We start from the raw sequence: 14,891 nt of genomic DNA, 5'->3' as shown, positions 1-14,891 counted from the left end.
CAGCTCTTTGTAACATAGAAACATGAAGTTACTACACACAAAAATGTGGCCCAGCACTAGTGATGTGCAAAAATGAATTAATGTATTTGTTAATGTTTGTAAAGCATAGATCCAGTCAAATCAACCCTTAACTTTGGGTAAAGTAGGCTTAAAGGAATTCTGCTACTTCCTACAGGCTCTTCTCAAATCATTAATATGCACACTGAATTAAAAAAATTAAATTCCTGATTTTAATTATAACTTTAATGATTGACTTTGGAAGCCTAATTGGAAAGACATGGGCTACATAAGGCCAACTTCATAATTCTCTTGGAAGCAGCAATTGGTGAAGAAAAGGGTTTCTGTGGGTGGACTTCTTAGAAATTTTTTTTTTCAGGAAACAGTTCAGTTGACCAAAACTACCCTTGGTAGAACTCTGATGGTTCCTCTGTGATGATCCTGTTCTAACAGCTGTGTACAGGTGTAGCTTTGAAATTTGTGCTGTAGTTTAGTTGGCTTATGTGTGTCAGCTACATGTGGGGTGTAACAGTAGGAATAAATGCACAGAAGCCTTTTTGTTCTTGGTAATTCTGCAGTTCTCTTTGACAAAGAATTTTTCCTTGCAATGTTTTCTTTGGCAAAATGTCAATATTCTTGTATGCACTCTTTCATCTGTAAGGTAAAACTTTTGGCCTGTACCTGATAGGTAAATTGGGTTCCAGTAAGGTGGCTTTAAGTTTACTGTTCATATCCTATTAGTTTCAAATCCACACTAGGAGGATACAAAAGTATTATGCTGCGAATGGGATGTCTCCTTTGGTTTGCCAATTTCTAAACAGTTCCTGGGTAATTATGAATACTTGTACAAACTTTCCAGAATGACACATTTGACAGTGTACCATTGAGTCATATGAGGCATCCTATTATATGAGTGAGTCAAAGCAGAAATCTTACTTGCTTTGTTTCTGGTATCCACTTTGAAGGATTGGTCTGTGATGTGTAGGATCCCACATTTGACTTTACAGTTCCTCTGCCATGTCTGTTTCCCAGGTAGGTTTTGTCATTGTGGGATTGCGTAATTTACTTTGAAAGAGGAATGTGCTGTTTCCAAATTTATCGGTTTCTCTGGGTCTGCATTGAAGGCACTGGAGATGGTGTAGTTCATGTTCTGACTCAGGTGTTTATTATTTCTTATCAGTAAAACAGTCTCACAGCCATGAGTTCAGCAGCTTTTCAGTAGCAAGGCACAAAATGGCCAACAATCTCTTGTTACAAGGTCTTTTAAGACTAAACTATCCAATTAAGAGTTGACACGTAGATTTTTTTTCCCTTTTAACCCAATAACTGATCCCAAAGAGCCTGCAATGGGGACTTTTCTGTCCAATTACAAAATGCCACCCAAACCCATGAAGAAGAAACGCAGGATGATGCCCTGTGCCCTCCATCTTGCTTCCATCCACAACATACTAAAAATCCCAAAACCTAAATTTCTCACCAAGTGATACACTTACACTACTCTCTATAATCTATTTCACACTTTTGTGGATTGCAGTCTATCTTGAAGTCTGGGAAACTTTCTCCATGAGCGAGGGTCAAAGTCAGTGCTGCCCTGGGGGTCAGGGCACCCCAGAGCAGACAGAGAAATATTCCCAGTGTTCTGGGTTTCCACACAAATTCTCCTTGCATCTCCAGTTAAGTTTGTGGCATCTTTCACTCTGTTCCAGTGCATGTTGGGGTGACTTTCCAGCAGCCAGGTAGCCAGCATGGTTCATTGAGACTCAGTCTCTTGACCAGTACTGGACTTGGGCAGTGCTGGCAATCCACAAACCTCACACACATTCCTTGCAGTGGTGATTGAGGAGGGCTGGAGGTGCTGCCTCACTCCTCAACAGCATGGAGGAGAGGGATACAGGTGTGGCAGGAAAAACTTATGGCCAACTAGAGACACACAGAAGGGCAAGCATGCTATGAAGAAGAGATCGCTGTGCCCTTTGGATTCCTACTGCAGTGCTTTAACTGAAGCATTCTGTGGTGTGGGACAGCAGGGGAAGCTCTAACTGGTAAATGTGTGCTTTATTAGAAGAAATTGTCTGGGGCCAGAGAAATCACAGCTAGCTCTGAATTTCTCATCTCTACTTGTGTGCATATTGGAAAAGTTACACAGGCTGGGGAAAACAGGTATGGATGCTTCATTTTGGGGTTATCCATCTAGCAGAATAGTGACCTCAGGCATAGAGTTCACAAAATTAAATCTGTATAAAAACTAAGAAGCTCATTTAGGGTCTGCTGCTGTTTTTGGCCTGAAAAGCTTGTTGTAATCAAGCTACTTGCTCTAACAAATAGAAAAATAGTAAACTATTTTAGACTGTAGACTTATTTTCTTTAGACTACTAAGAGGCTATAGGGTGGCAAGTAAATCAAAGTTAACCATTGTTTGGCAGAGACCATCTCTGCCTCAGGTGAGAGGACAGCAGGAGCCTCTCTGTTTTCTACCTCCCCAGGGGGAAACAAGGCATTCTGTCTCCATGCTATTTCTGCTTCTGTCTGTCTCTGGAGTTCTCCACCTTGGTTTTGGTCCTGACTTGTTGGGAATGTTGTTCTGGTACTTTTTGCTATAGCTGCTGTAGGTGGTGACTGAATTGCAAAAGTGTCACCTGCAGGACACTCAGGCTGGAGGAAGCCAGCTGGCTTGATCCTGAAGTGCAGGAACACTGCTACAAGGAAGGAGAACCCATTCATCCTCACCAAGGAGCCACTGACTCTCCCCCTAGGCAAATGATGCTCTTTTCTGCAGCCAAGTCTCCTCTTCACTGCGGTCAGAAATGGGAGGTGCAGAGGAGTAGTACACGGCCAAGGGTGGAGGTCTGCTGCCTTCACTCTGAAGGAAGTCAAAAAGGGTAATGAATCCAGGCTTTGATTCAGTGGATCAAGCCTAATTGGGGCCTGGGGTAATACTCTGCCTGATGGACATACCTGTGGATTCTCCATACTGATGATCGTGTTCTTGGCCAGTTTCCAGGGTTCCTAAGCTGCTTAGGAAATACTACAGGGCTCAGATATTAAGGTTGGAGTTGGTCAGGTAAATCCTTCAAGCTGAGCATAGAAGCCTAGGTAAGGAATGCTTGGTTAAGTCAGAAAAGCTGACTGGGGGCTGTAATTTGTTTTGTTATAGGAAAAAGTACTGGCAACAGAAAGACTTTACTTGGGGTTAAAAGCACAAATATGAGGGAGGGCTTAAATTTCTTTTCCAGATACTGAAGACTAAGAACCACAAGAGGAAAACAATGGACTGATCAGAGTACAGGCAGTGGGGAGAAGTGTTGAATAGAGAGTATGGTACAAGTTCGCTTTGCACCAAATGGAAGAAGCTGCTTATACTTGAAATGAGGAAACTAAAGTTACCAGCTGAGGAGAAAAAAGTGCACAGAATCTGCCAAAGTCCTGTGTGTGTTAGGAACACTTCTGATTTCAAAAAATGCTTCATTTCCTTCATGGAAGAGGAACCAGCTGACAATAAAAGAATGGAAGTTAATTCCAGTGAATGCAGTCATAAAACATTTCTGAAGAGAGTTCAGTGTCATAGGAGCAGGTGGGAAAACAGCAGAATCAGATGTCTGAATAAGATATTAAATGGAAGTATCTGGTTACTCAGGTGTCTAAATTCTTGCTGTTTAAACATGCTGATCAAAGAGCTGCTTCTGCAATCAGACTTTTTTTGCAGTGCATGCTTTTTGTATGTTGACAACAATACAAAATATTGGCCTGAATACATGTGCTTGCACCATATTTTTACAATATCTAGTTAGGTTTTGGCTGCTGTTATGCTGCCTTAAGAATGCCCAGCAGAAATCAAAAGGGAAAGGAAATTTTTGTTGATAAAACGTGAGCGGTGAGATGCACCTGCAAAAAAACCAAGCCCCAACGCACCTTATTGAACACAAGTTTGAAAAAGTCAAATAAAACACATTGCTCTGTTTACCATGGTCCTTGGGAAGCACAGCCCAGGAGAAGGAAATTAAATGAGGGAAAGACATTCAGGCAATGTCAGGAAGACTGCGTGAAGGGAGCAATAAGCCAGCCTTGAGTCATTAACCTGCAGAGCAGAAGAAGGCAACTGAATAGGGGACAGATATAAGGAAGGACATGCCATCACCTTTCCAGACAAACAACCTGTATCAGAGAGGTAATCACCCTTCTGCTGGCACCATGGCCAGAAGCTGAGGCAGCAGTGATCCACTGTGGAGTGTGATTCTGCAGTCTAGCGTTGCCTCTGCACACAGACAAGGGCTGAAGAGTCCAAAACACGTGGCATAAGTCCTGAATCAATTTGAGTTTTCAGTGGAGATACACAAGATTTTGGCATAGGTATTGTAGTCAGATCAAGTCAAGAAATTCCTTCATGGGAGTCACTGCCAAAACCTATTTATTATTTTATTCTGTTTACATGCTTCAAAGGAACTTTTGAAGTCACAGTTCTGTATGAATCAAAGTGGATTATGAGTAAAAGCTCAACTGAAGGCAGTCATGGTCTTAAGACAATTATTATGGAGAAGATAGATGAATCTTGATATTTCATTTTTTAAATTCCTTCAGCTTTTAGTCTATCCCAGCTTTCCTTTCTTGCTCCTGGAAGTTCTGTGGTGCTAAATGGGAAACTCAAAATACCTGGTCATAATCATAGATGAGATGTCTGACTGTGTGAACACTGTAACTCTGCTTGGCTTGGTCTGTGGACATGTTTATACAGAAGGTCTCCTGTTGAACTTGGGGGCATTCAACTCAGTGTAGCACCACCTCCAAGACTGCTGATTAATCAGTTTGCCTCTTGTGGAACTGCCTGGCCCAGGCTGAATGCCATGCTGCCTAAGAGAAGGCTTAAAATACAGAATATGGCATCAAATGAGTGTCCTCTGACATCTCAGTGGAAAAAGAGCTCTAGACCTCTTTTAACTTCAAAAGTCACTTGGTACCTCTTCATCAGAGCATTGTCATCTTTTCAGGGAATGTTGTCTGCCTGTGCTTTTACAAGTATGGGGTTTGTCCTGTTAAAGGAGCTGTCATCTGGAGTGAGTTCCCCTTTTCCTTGAGGAAAGGGAGTTCCAATGCATTGCCATAACTTGGCAACCAGATCATCATTCTAACTCTCACTTCTGTACCTTGAAGGTGCCCATTTAAAATACTGTGTGAGGTGTGGGATAAACAGATCAACAGTTTAATAGCTCTGGTGTGTGCAGTGATCTTCATACATGCTTAACATGGAAAGGCTGAAAAAAGAGAAGTGTTAAATTTGTTCTTGAATTTTTCCTTGGGAATCACTGAAGAGGATTATAAAGTCTCACCAAGCAAGAGTGACAAGAGCTTGCTTTCTCCAGGCAAGGAAATGAATACTCTCAATTATATGATCATATTCAAATGATTCAATAGCAAACATAGTCTGTGAGTTGTCACACTCTTCTTAGCAGATGAGAAAGGCTGTGGATGGATAAAATCCTGTCAGGATGGCTGGGCTCAGAGAGTGGTGGTGAAAGGAGTTAAATGCAGCTGGTGCCCAGTCACAAGTGGTGTTCCCCAGGGCTCAGCACTGGGGCCAGCTTTGCTTCATACCTTTATCAATGACCTGGAAGAGGGATTGAGTGCACCCTCAGCCAGTTTGCAGGTGACACCAAGCTGGGTGGCACTGTTGATCTGCTGGAGGGTAGGAAGTCTCCTCAAAGGGGTCTGGACAGGTTGGATTGCTGGGCTGAGGCCAGCTGTATAGATTCAATAGGGTGAAATGCCAGTCCTGCAGTTGGGTCACAACAACTCCAGGCATCACTACAGGCTGGGGGCAGAGTGCTGGAAAGCTGCCTGGTGAAAGAGGACCTGGGAATGCTGATGGATAGTGGCTGAATGTGAGCTGGCAGCCTGCCCAGGTGGCCAAGAAAGCCAATGGCATCCTGGCCTTTATCAGGAGGAGTGTGGCCAGCAGGAGCAGGGCAGTGGTTGTTCCCCTGTACTTGGCCCTGGTGAGGCCACACCTCAAGTCCTGTGTTCAGTTCTGAGCCTGTCTCTGTTTGAAACACACTGAGGTGCTGGAGAGACTCCAGAGAAGGACAATGGAGCTGGGGAAGGGTCTGGAGCACAAGTCTGATGAGGAGCAGCTGGGGGTGCATAATCTGGACAAAGTAGGCTCAGGGGAAACCTTACTGTTCTCTACTGAAAAAGAGGCTGTAGCCAGGCAGGGTTCAGTCTCTTTTCCTAACACAGGACAAGAGGAAATGGCCTCAAATTGCACCAGGTAGGTTTAGACTGGACAAATTTCTTTCATGGAAAGGGTTGTCAAGCCCTGGAACAGATTACCCAGGGAGGTGGTTGTGTCACCATCCCTGGAGGTGTTTAAAACATCTGTGGATGTGGCACTCAGAGCCATGGTTTAGTGGGGGACTTGGCAGTGCTGGGTCAACAGCTGGACTTGATGATTTTATAGGTCTTTTCCAACCTAAACAATTCTATGATTTCGTAGTTGTAATTAGTCATAATTGTTTGGAAACTTCTTGTGTTGTGGGGAGTACTTGTAGGAGTTTGCATTATCAATGCATCAGGAACAGTTTGCTGAAATAATTTGTGAAGAATTTTTTTAAATAGGAAGCTTACAGGAAAACTGTTATCTTCTTTCCAGAAGATAAATTGAAAGTAAAAAGAAGTTGTATCATTCATTTTATCCTAGTTTATCTAGATTGTCAGATTTTGTTGTTTAAGGTTTTTACAATGGAGTAAATAGAGTAAACAGCTATTGCTGTGTTGTAATTTTTGTTGAAGCTCAGTATTAGTAATGCTGTGTGGCAGCATGTCAGTGACTAATTTATAAAATGTTTTTCTTTTTTTCCGGTGTAGGAGTTCTACATTTTAAATCAAATTTCCCCTATGCTATGTCTGTTTTCCCCATGTTTTCCATTTCATGTCTAAAAAGTAGAAGAGGCCCATCAGCTTGCTGAGGTGTATTCTGAGTGTCCCAATGTAACATGTCTCAATTGCATAAATGGGTTTTGTAATCTTTTGCTCTGTAGCTTGCACAATGTGGATTAAGTTAATTATTTATAGCATGTCAGGGCAGCTTTTGAAGTGTCTTGTGTGGTGCAGGAGAAGTTGTATTGCACAGGAAACCATCCTACTCTGCCTTGTCAGTCTGGGCAGGGCCAGAAGACTTTTTTCTTGATAGCTGAAATAATTTAGTGATCTTTTTCTTTCCCCCAAAGAATCTATTGTATTTGTCCCATCAAATAATTTTTCTTTGCTCACTTTTTATTCTGAAATTTAATTTTTTGGGGTCAATTTTCCCTTTTAAAGTGTCTCTGGTCTTCTCTAGCCATTTCTCTTTCTAGCCCGTGGTTATGTTACATACATGTCTCTCTCAAAACCCTTCTCAGAAGAGCAGGTGCTCCCAGGCTGGCCAGTTGAGCCCATATCAAGCTGGCAAGAGCAGCCACTAGACTGAGATAGGGACAGGGGTCACTGAAGCTCCATAGGGTCTTGGTCCTTGCTCACCATTATCCTTTATACAAGCACTGGATGTCTGGGCTTTTTGCAGGTCCTCTCTTCTTTTCAACTCTGCTTGTGAGAAGGTTCACTGCATTTAAAATGGTCTGCACCAAGTCTTAGCCTGGAGCAGGCCTGGTGGTCCCCAAGCCCATCCCCGGGGCTGGTGATCCCTGTCCCAGTGCTGGTGTCCTGCTGAAGGCTGTGGAGTGACCAGAGCAGGGTGGGCAGGGGAAGTTCCCTGCTGGTGGCCCATTGGCCATCCCTGCCTGCCCTCCCTGGCAGCAGAGCCCTGGCACTGCCTGCTAGGCCCTTGACCTCCCCCCAGTCCGGCTGCTGACCTCTCCAGCTGGCCAGCCCTGGGATCTCTCCCTCTCCTCGCCCAATAGGGACCTGCTTCCTGTTAAGTCACTGCTGAGCCAGGCTTTTCACAGATAAGCAGACCCTGACCATGAAAACTCTAAAATGGTTTTTCCCTTTCATTTATCCTGAACACTGTGTCATCTTTCTGCATCCAAACTTCCCCTGATGTCAATGTAGCGAGGGGATCAGGGACGATTATGTTTCTTCTTACAAGGAATGCTGACAGGAACCCGGTCAGGAGACCTGAGAAACTCAAAGCATGAGAAAATATAAAAACAAAGAGGTCATCAACAGTCCCCCAAAACTGGTGGGTACTTACTTTTACCCATGAGTATTGTTTTAATGTGTTGTTTTATTGTAAATTGGTTTTTAATGAACCATTCCATTTATCTTAGAAGACTGAAGCATTACTTGAGGGTCTGTACTCATTAGAACTGTTTAACCAAATAAGAAATTACAGACATATTGGAGTTGTGGTAAGAGAATATGCTTTGAACTCTCTAAATTCTCCTGCCCTTGGAAATTCACTGGATTATGCATTATGGAATAAGCTACTTTATAGTTGTTTCTTCTTCCAGAAAACAAAACAAAACACTCTTCCAGGAAAATTAGTAGTACTTTTATTATTCTTCAAACTTATCTTGTTTTCATGCCTCTCAGGTCAGTGTGGAAAACCAGCCTAATATGTTTACTTTTGCTTAATTGATCTTACTTTGGCTTTGCATCATTTTTTTTCTGGAGCATCAGTCCTGAGAACTGTAAACAAAGTGAAGATTTGTACATGTTATGTTTCAGTCAACAGGGTACAGGTTCTGGGTCCAGATTCTAGTCTCAGTGAAAACAGTGGATGGTTTCTCACTAGGTGGAAATATTCAGAAACCATTTGATGTTTATTTAACTTCTCTCCTACTGAGTGTAGTGAGCACTCAGCACTGAGTACTCTTGAACATTTCACCCCTGGTGTCATCACTGTTTGTCCTGCTGTTTGGGCAGGTTGTCCAGCTTTTGTAATGAAGTAATTTCTAAGGTGAAAATAGCTTTTTTTATCCACATAGAATTGAGAAGTGTAATGTGTATAATAGAGAAGTTTTCTAAGAGTCTTTCTTTCATAAGGATGGCTTTGTACCCTTAAAAAATGTAAAAGGTAGTGACTCCAGTAAATGGATCAAAAGGCAGGTTTGAAGACCAGCTTGGTTAAGGCCTTCATTTTGTAAAGGAAAAGGCAAGTATAAGAAATAGCACCAGCCTTTGAAGAATAAAATACAGGTTCTGGAGCAGTGTCTAGTGAAAGCCTGTCTACCATCACATTTAGCTGTTTCTAAAGTGATAATCATCACATCTCTCACTGGCTGCCACTCCTGGGTCTTCTGCTAATTTGTGGTTCTTCCCCTCTTCTGCAGCTCCTCTGTCTGAAAGGGAAGTGGCAGAGCAGGGAATAACAGACTGGGGCCTTGCTCCTCTTTTTTCACCATCACTGTAAATGTGGCTGACAGCAATAACTTTCTGAATTAAGGAGATTAAATCAGAACAAGTAAATACTAGGAACAAATATTTGCTGACCAGAGCAGCAGATCAATTCACCAAAATAAGGATCTGACTTTTCTGCTGTGCACAGCTGTGACATGGGATGATGTGGTGATGGAAAAAAGAAGGTATTTCAGATGACCATTGAAATTCCTCAGGATGTGGGTATTTGGTGTTGATGCTGGAATCCTGACAGTTTTACTTGTGATATTTCAGCTCTCAGTGCTGGCTACTGTTTGCATTTTTGTGCTTAACATTTTGTAAGATATAGAATATGCAGGATGTTGAATGTTAGAGGCTCTACACTAGTCCCTTCTAAAAGCTATTATCTGCTGCAGTAATTACCACCATAAAAATTGTAAGAATAGAAATAGGTCTTTCCTCTGGGCTATTTTAGCCTCTTTTTTTTTTTTTCTCTGAAGCTTTTGTTGTAGATCACAAGCTTTATGACACAGAAATTAAATTATCTCCCTTGTCTCTCAAGTATTCTATTGTGGTGGTAAACCAAATTATATTTTAGGACCACTGTGCAGCTTCTCTGGGACAGAAATGCTTTTATGTGTGTAATCCAATTAGGATTGGAACTATTATGGTCTTCAAGGGGAGATGGATTTGAAGTTCTGAATTCCACTCCATTGTGTTTTTGTTTATATGGAATAGCTTATACTTTGTTCAAGGGAATAAAACCTTTTGGTTTTGTGCTGTCTTTAACAAAGTGAGTAGTGTTGGCTCCTTTAACCACTTGAGTTGCTCTCCTAGAGCTGATTTATCTCCTGGCAGGATCACTGAAAAACCATTGCAAAGAAATCACAGGTTTATTCAGCAGAAGCCAGACAGGTGTGATTGGACACTCCTGTATTGCTATCAATGGAGATAACATAGCAGGAAACAACTAACAGTCCATTATCAATTTCTGCAGTCCCAACCTTGTAAACCCTTGGGTCACAACTTCCCTTGGCCTGGGAAAAGAAAATTTGAGAATTTCTGCATACACACATCTTTATCTTACACTTTCACCATTTTTCTCAAGTATTTTTCTAAGCTGTTTGGTTAAAGCCCATCTTGTCATCTTACTTTAACAAGGTTATTAATCATGTTTACATCAAGATACATCATCAGCATTCTCTGAAAAGCACAGGTATATCTGTACTCTGGTGAGGTGTCTTCATTAGTCATGCTGGCTATTTTATTGCAACAGCCTGTAATTATTTTGTCAGTAAATATCAAAACCTCACAGTGACTACTTGAATGATGCAAAGTAGCCTCCTGCCAATCCATGAAAACTATCAGCTCTACCTTTTGTTCTCATATATGATAATAATATTGGATATAAAATGACAGTGGGGGAAGGCTTTTTTATTAGAAAAGGAAGCCACTCCAATTCAGAAGGTAGATGAAAACTTTGTGGTATAAAGGGTAAAGGATCAGAAATATTTGAGATCTGCACGTTCATCATGCAAGCATTTGAAGAAGCACAATGGCACTAATGTATTAGTCTCTCTTTTAACTGTTGTCCAATGGAATTCTTGGAAAGTGGAAGTAACTTGTTCTTCATGAATTAGAAAGCTTCAGGAATGATGGTGGAGGACTTCTATTTAGTGCCCTTAAATGTTCATACTTGGGCGTATTGCTGAAGATGAGAAGTCTGACAGGTAGTTCTGTTTGAAAATAATCCAGGCAATTAAAAATGTATCTTCTGAGTAGCCAGGAATTCAAAGACACATTTTAGATGTACATTATTACAGGCTTTCTACAAACAGTCAGCTTGCTTCTCTGTCTGTTCTTAATAAACTAAATTTGACACTAAGAAGGCTCTTTTACTTCAAGTTGAGACTGTAGGATATCAGGAACATGACTTGAGAAAATCTGTCTTGTGGACCCTAGGTAGGATTGGAGGAGAAACACAAGACTTGAAGTAATTTAAGTTTCAACTTCTGCAATATGTGCTTAAGATATTATCCACTTTGTAGGCGCTTCAGTTTTCAGTTTTTAAGCAGTTCATCTTCTTTTTATGTGCTGCTTCTCTTGGAAGGGCGTTCCTCAATGTTACTGCTATAATGGGGATGGCTTTTCTAATTTTCACCTTAAATGATGCATGCTGGGTTTATAGCAACTGCTCTTGAGCCAGAACTGTCTTTTTGTTTCCTGCTTGATGTTTATGGTCTGTTACTATTGCTTAGTGGAAAATTATTTAGAATGAATTTGTTTTGAAGGGAAATCAAGAAGTCTGGGGGATACCAGCTGACCATGATGGCTGCAGTTTGAGACAACTGGCCTGTTTTAGTGATAGCATCTGCTCTCCTGTACTTTGGTAATAACAAAACTCTTCTGAAAGTCTCTGTGGGATTGCCTTGCCATGCTTGTCCAGTCTAGGTAGGCCATCTTAATGATGGGAACTAGAAGGAAATCACAGTACAAGGTACTAAGTGCAGGTCTCTGTTTAGGCAGGGTCTGTGGAGAGAGGCAGCCTTTTCTTAGGCAGACTTACATAGTTGGGGGATCCTTACAAGCTTTTGGCATACACATCCCTCCTAGATAGAGCAGTCAAATGTTTAGTTGATTCAGGAAAACCTTTTTGGTTCTTTGTTAGCAGAAGCAGCTGTGGAGGATTTCTTGGTTTTCAAATGAACTGCCCATCAAAATAATGCATTCTGAAATGAGAAAAGAATTACCACTGAGATACACAGAGCAGCCAGAGGATTTGTGCAGAAGCCCAGGCAGGTTCAGGACAGTATATGAAATAGAAATTTATTTTATATGGCTGGTATCAGAGTTTTGACAGGGAGTCACATGCTAGACTGCATATAGACAAGAGAAAACTAGGTATTACCATCTCCCAAACAAAATTAATTCATACCTTCACAGGGGCAGAACAAGACAAGCAAGGCAGACTTTTGTGTAGAGACTCTCTCCTGTGAAGAAAAGCTGTGGAAAGTTAGCCATGCATGGGTATGGTATGGGAACTAGTTTTCACTTAGTTAATCTGGCCCAGAAGAGTTAGATTATCAGGACAGGTATAGGAAGTTTCCCTCACATGGCACCTGGAAGCAGCTAAACAACAACTGATAGGTGTCAAGTTTGGTGCTGCTGGAGGCAAGCAACTCGCATTAACGAGCCTGCTTGAAAAGAAGTTGCTTTTCAGGTCAGATATCTGAAACATCCTTGTTTGGCCCACTGGAAATAGGCAATGGAAGAAACACGGAATGAATTGAAATCAGTCATGCTCTGCTAATTATTGTGATGAATAGTGGCAACCAGGACTCCTCAACAGAAGGCTGCATTGGCTAACCTTGCTCATTTCTTGCTCTCATAGGAAGACAGGTGGTAGGACAAAGAAAAGAGCTATAATTAAACTCCACCCATCTTCAAAAGCAGGTGAAGAGATCATAATTCATGCAATAAATCTGGATAATTAGACAATATTTGTACAATTAGAAGCTGAACACTGAATGATTAGTGATTCATGAATAATGAGCTAGTATCCACTCACAAACCTCAATGGGGAAATCAAATTTATATTTGCTTTGTAACAATGATCTTTCTCAAATGTCTGTCTGTAACCATGAAGGAATTTAGACCCCTCACAGGAAAGTGCATGAACATAATTTATTTTTTTTTAATTTCTGAGAAATGCCTTTGAAAAAATGTGCAGTACCTTACTTTCTTAATCATAAGGCAATTTTATGTGGGGCTATTTTTGGGGGGGGGTTTGTGTTTCGTTGGGGTTTTTTGGAGTGTTTTGTTATTGTAGAGTATTAAGTTTACTGTCTGTATTAGGATCCCCAATGGTTTTGTTTGAGCTCTTTTTGGAGACTTTGGCAATAAAGACTGAATGTCCCTATCCAGAGATAAAAGGCCCACTTCTTTCAGGAATCTGTCTTCACCAGTGGCTGATAGGTGATGCCAAAGAGAAGAACAAACATCCTCAGGTCACACACTTTGTCTACACTCAATATAATAATTTATAATAATTTATAATCATTCCTCTATGATGTTTTGGGGTTTTTAAAACTCATATAGAGAACACAGAACAAAAGCCACAACTACCAATAGCTGAGGCTCTAAAAAAGGATTTTTAAGTAAGAGATGGTGTGCACAGCTCTAATTAACCTTGTATGCCCTTGTGGCTGACCCTGATAACAGCAGGTGGAGACCTCTTGAGATCCCTGACGAGAATCCAGTGTGTGTTCCCACAAAGGATACATGAGCCAACAGAAGAGGGATCACCAGAACTAAAGCAAACAGGTTGTTTCCACTTGAGGGGGAAGATGCTGTCCAAAATAGTTTAGCAACAGTGGCTCCAGAGGTGCAGTGGGCACACAGAGTGAGTGTGCAGCCATACAGGGGTTACTGCGTTAAAGCACTGACTTGGGACTCTGTTCCCTTTTCTATTTGCTTTTAAATTTGCTCCTCATAAATCCCTTAATAGAATTCTCTTCAGAGTCACCTGTTTCTTCTTTCCTGTTACCTGGAAAGAGGAACGTGAGAACAGAGCAACAAATCTTCTTGCTTCTGTTTGTTTTAAATCTCCTTGTTTATTACCCCTGGCATTGTTTCCTTGTTGTACTTTCATCCATTTACCTAATTCTGGCAGTTAACTCCTGGCAGGAATAGTGCTTCCATAAATTTCACTGTATTTATTGAACTACACATGTGATCATCTGCAGAACAGATGATGATGATTATTATTATTGTGATTGCAACAGCCAGGTCTGCAGGATTAACCAGTCAGAATGAGGAAAGTCAGCTGCTTTTAAAAAAAATATTCTTGACTCATATCAACTGCTTTGCAAGCTCTTCAGTGAGTGAATGAGACTGCAAGCAATTTTGAACTTCTAAAACATTCCCATCTCAGAGTTATTCATGGGCAAAGGGATGATTTCTGAAATGGGAAAGTTTGCTAGACTTTATCTGACTGGTAAGTCAGAATACTTTGTCTAATAACGAATTTTTGTTTGGTTGAGGAAGCTTTTCTATTTTAGCTCACTTAAGGAAGTTCTGGGTTGAGGATTTTGTGAGTTGGCTTTTTTTTAGCTTTCACTTTATTTTCTCTGATTTCTTGTAATCATCTCTTCTGTTTCAGAGCACATGGGATTTCAAGAAATAGACAAGAGATTTCAACAGCACACACTCTCATGCTTCAGAGTTATTTAGAGCACTAGGAAAATTCCAGTTCTGTATGTCTTGGTTCTCTGCCTTTGAAATGGGTATAGTAATAGACTATCCCATCAGGGTGATGAGAGAATGAGTGAATTTGGTGCTGTGTGATCAGTCACTCTGTTGAGATGAGGTCTGAAGTTTTAAATTACCATGTAATCTATAAATAGAGATCATGATCATAGTTATATTAATCTTTAGTTTTGTCTTGGGTGTATAGTAGGTTGATGGATCAAATTCCTGTGATGGAATATCATAAGGTGCTGTTTACTGATTTAGCAGAAATCAATAGTTTACCTATAATGTTATCACCAAGGCGAGGCAAAAATTTGAGTATGGCTATCATCCTTTAA

The sequence above is a fragment of the Camarhynchus parvulus genome, chromosome 3, assembly GCF_901933205.1.
Source record: "Camarhynchus parvulus chromosome 3, STF_HiC, whole genome shotgun sequence".
Taxonomy (NCBI): Eukaryota; Metazoa; Chordata; class Aves; order Passeriformes; family Thraupidae; genus Camarhynchus; species Camarhynchus parvulus.
Note: the sequence above shows the minus strand (reverse complement) of the source record.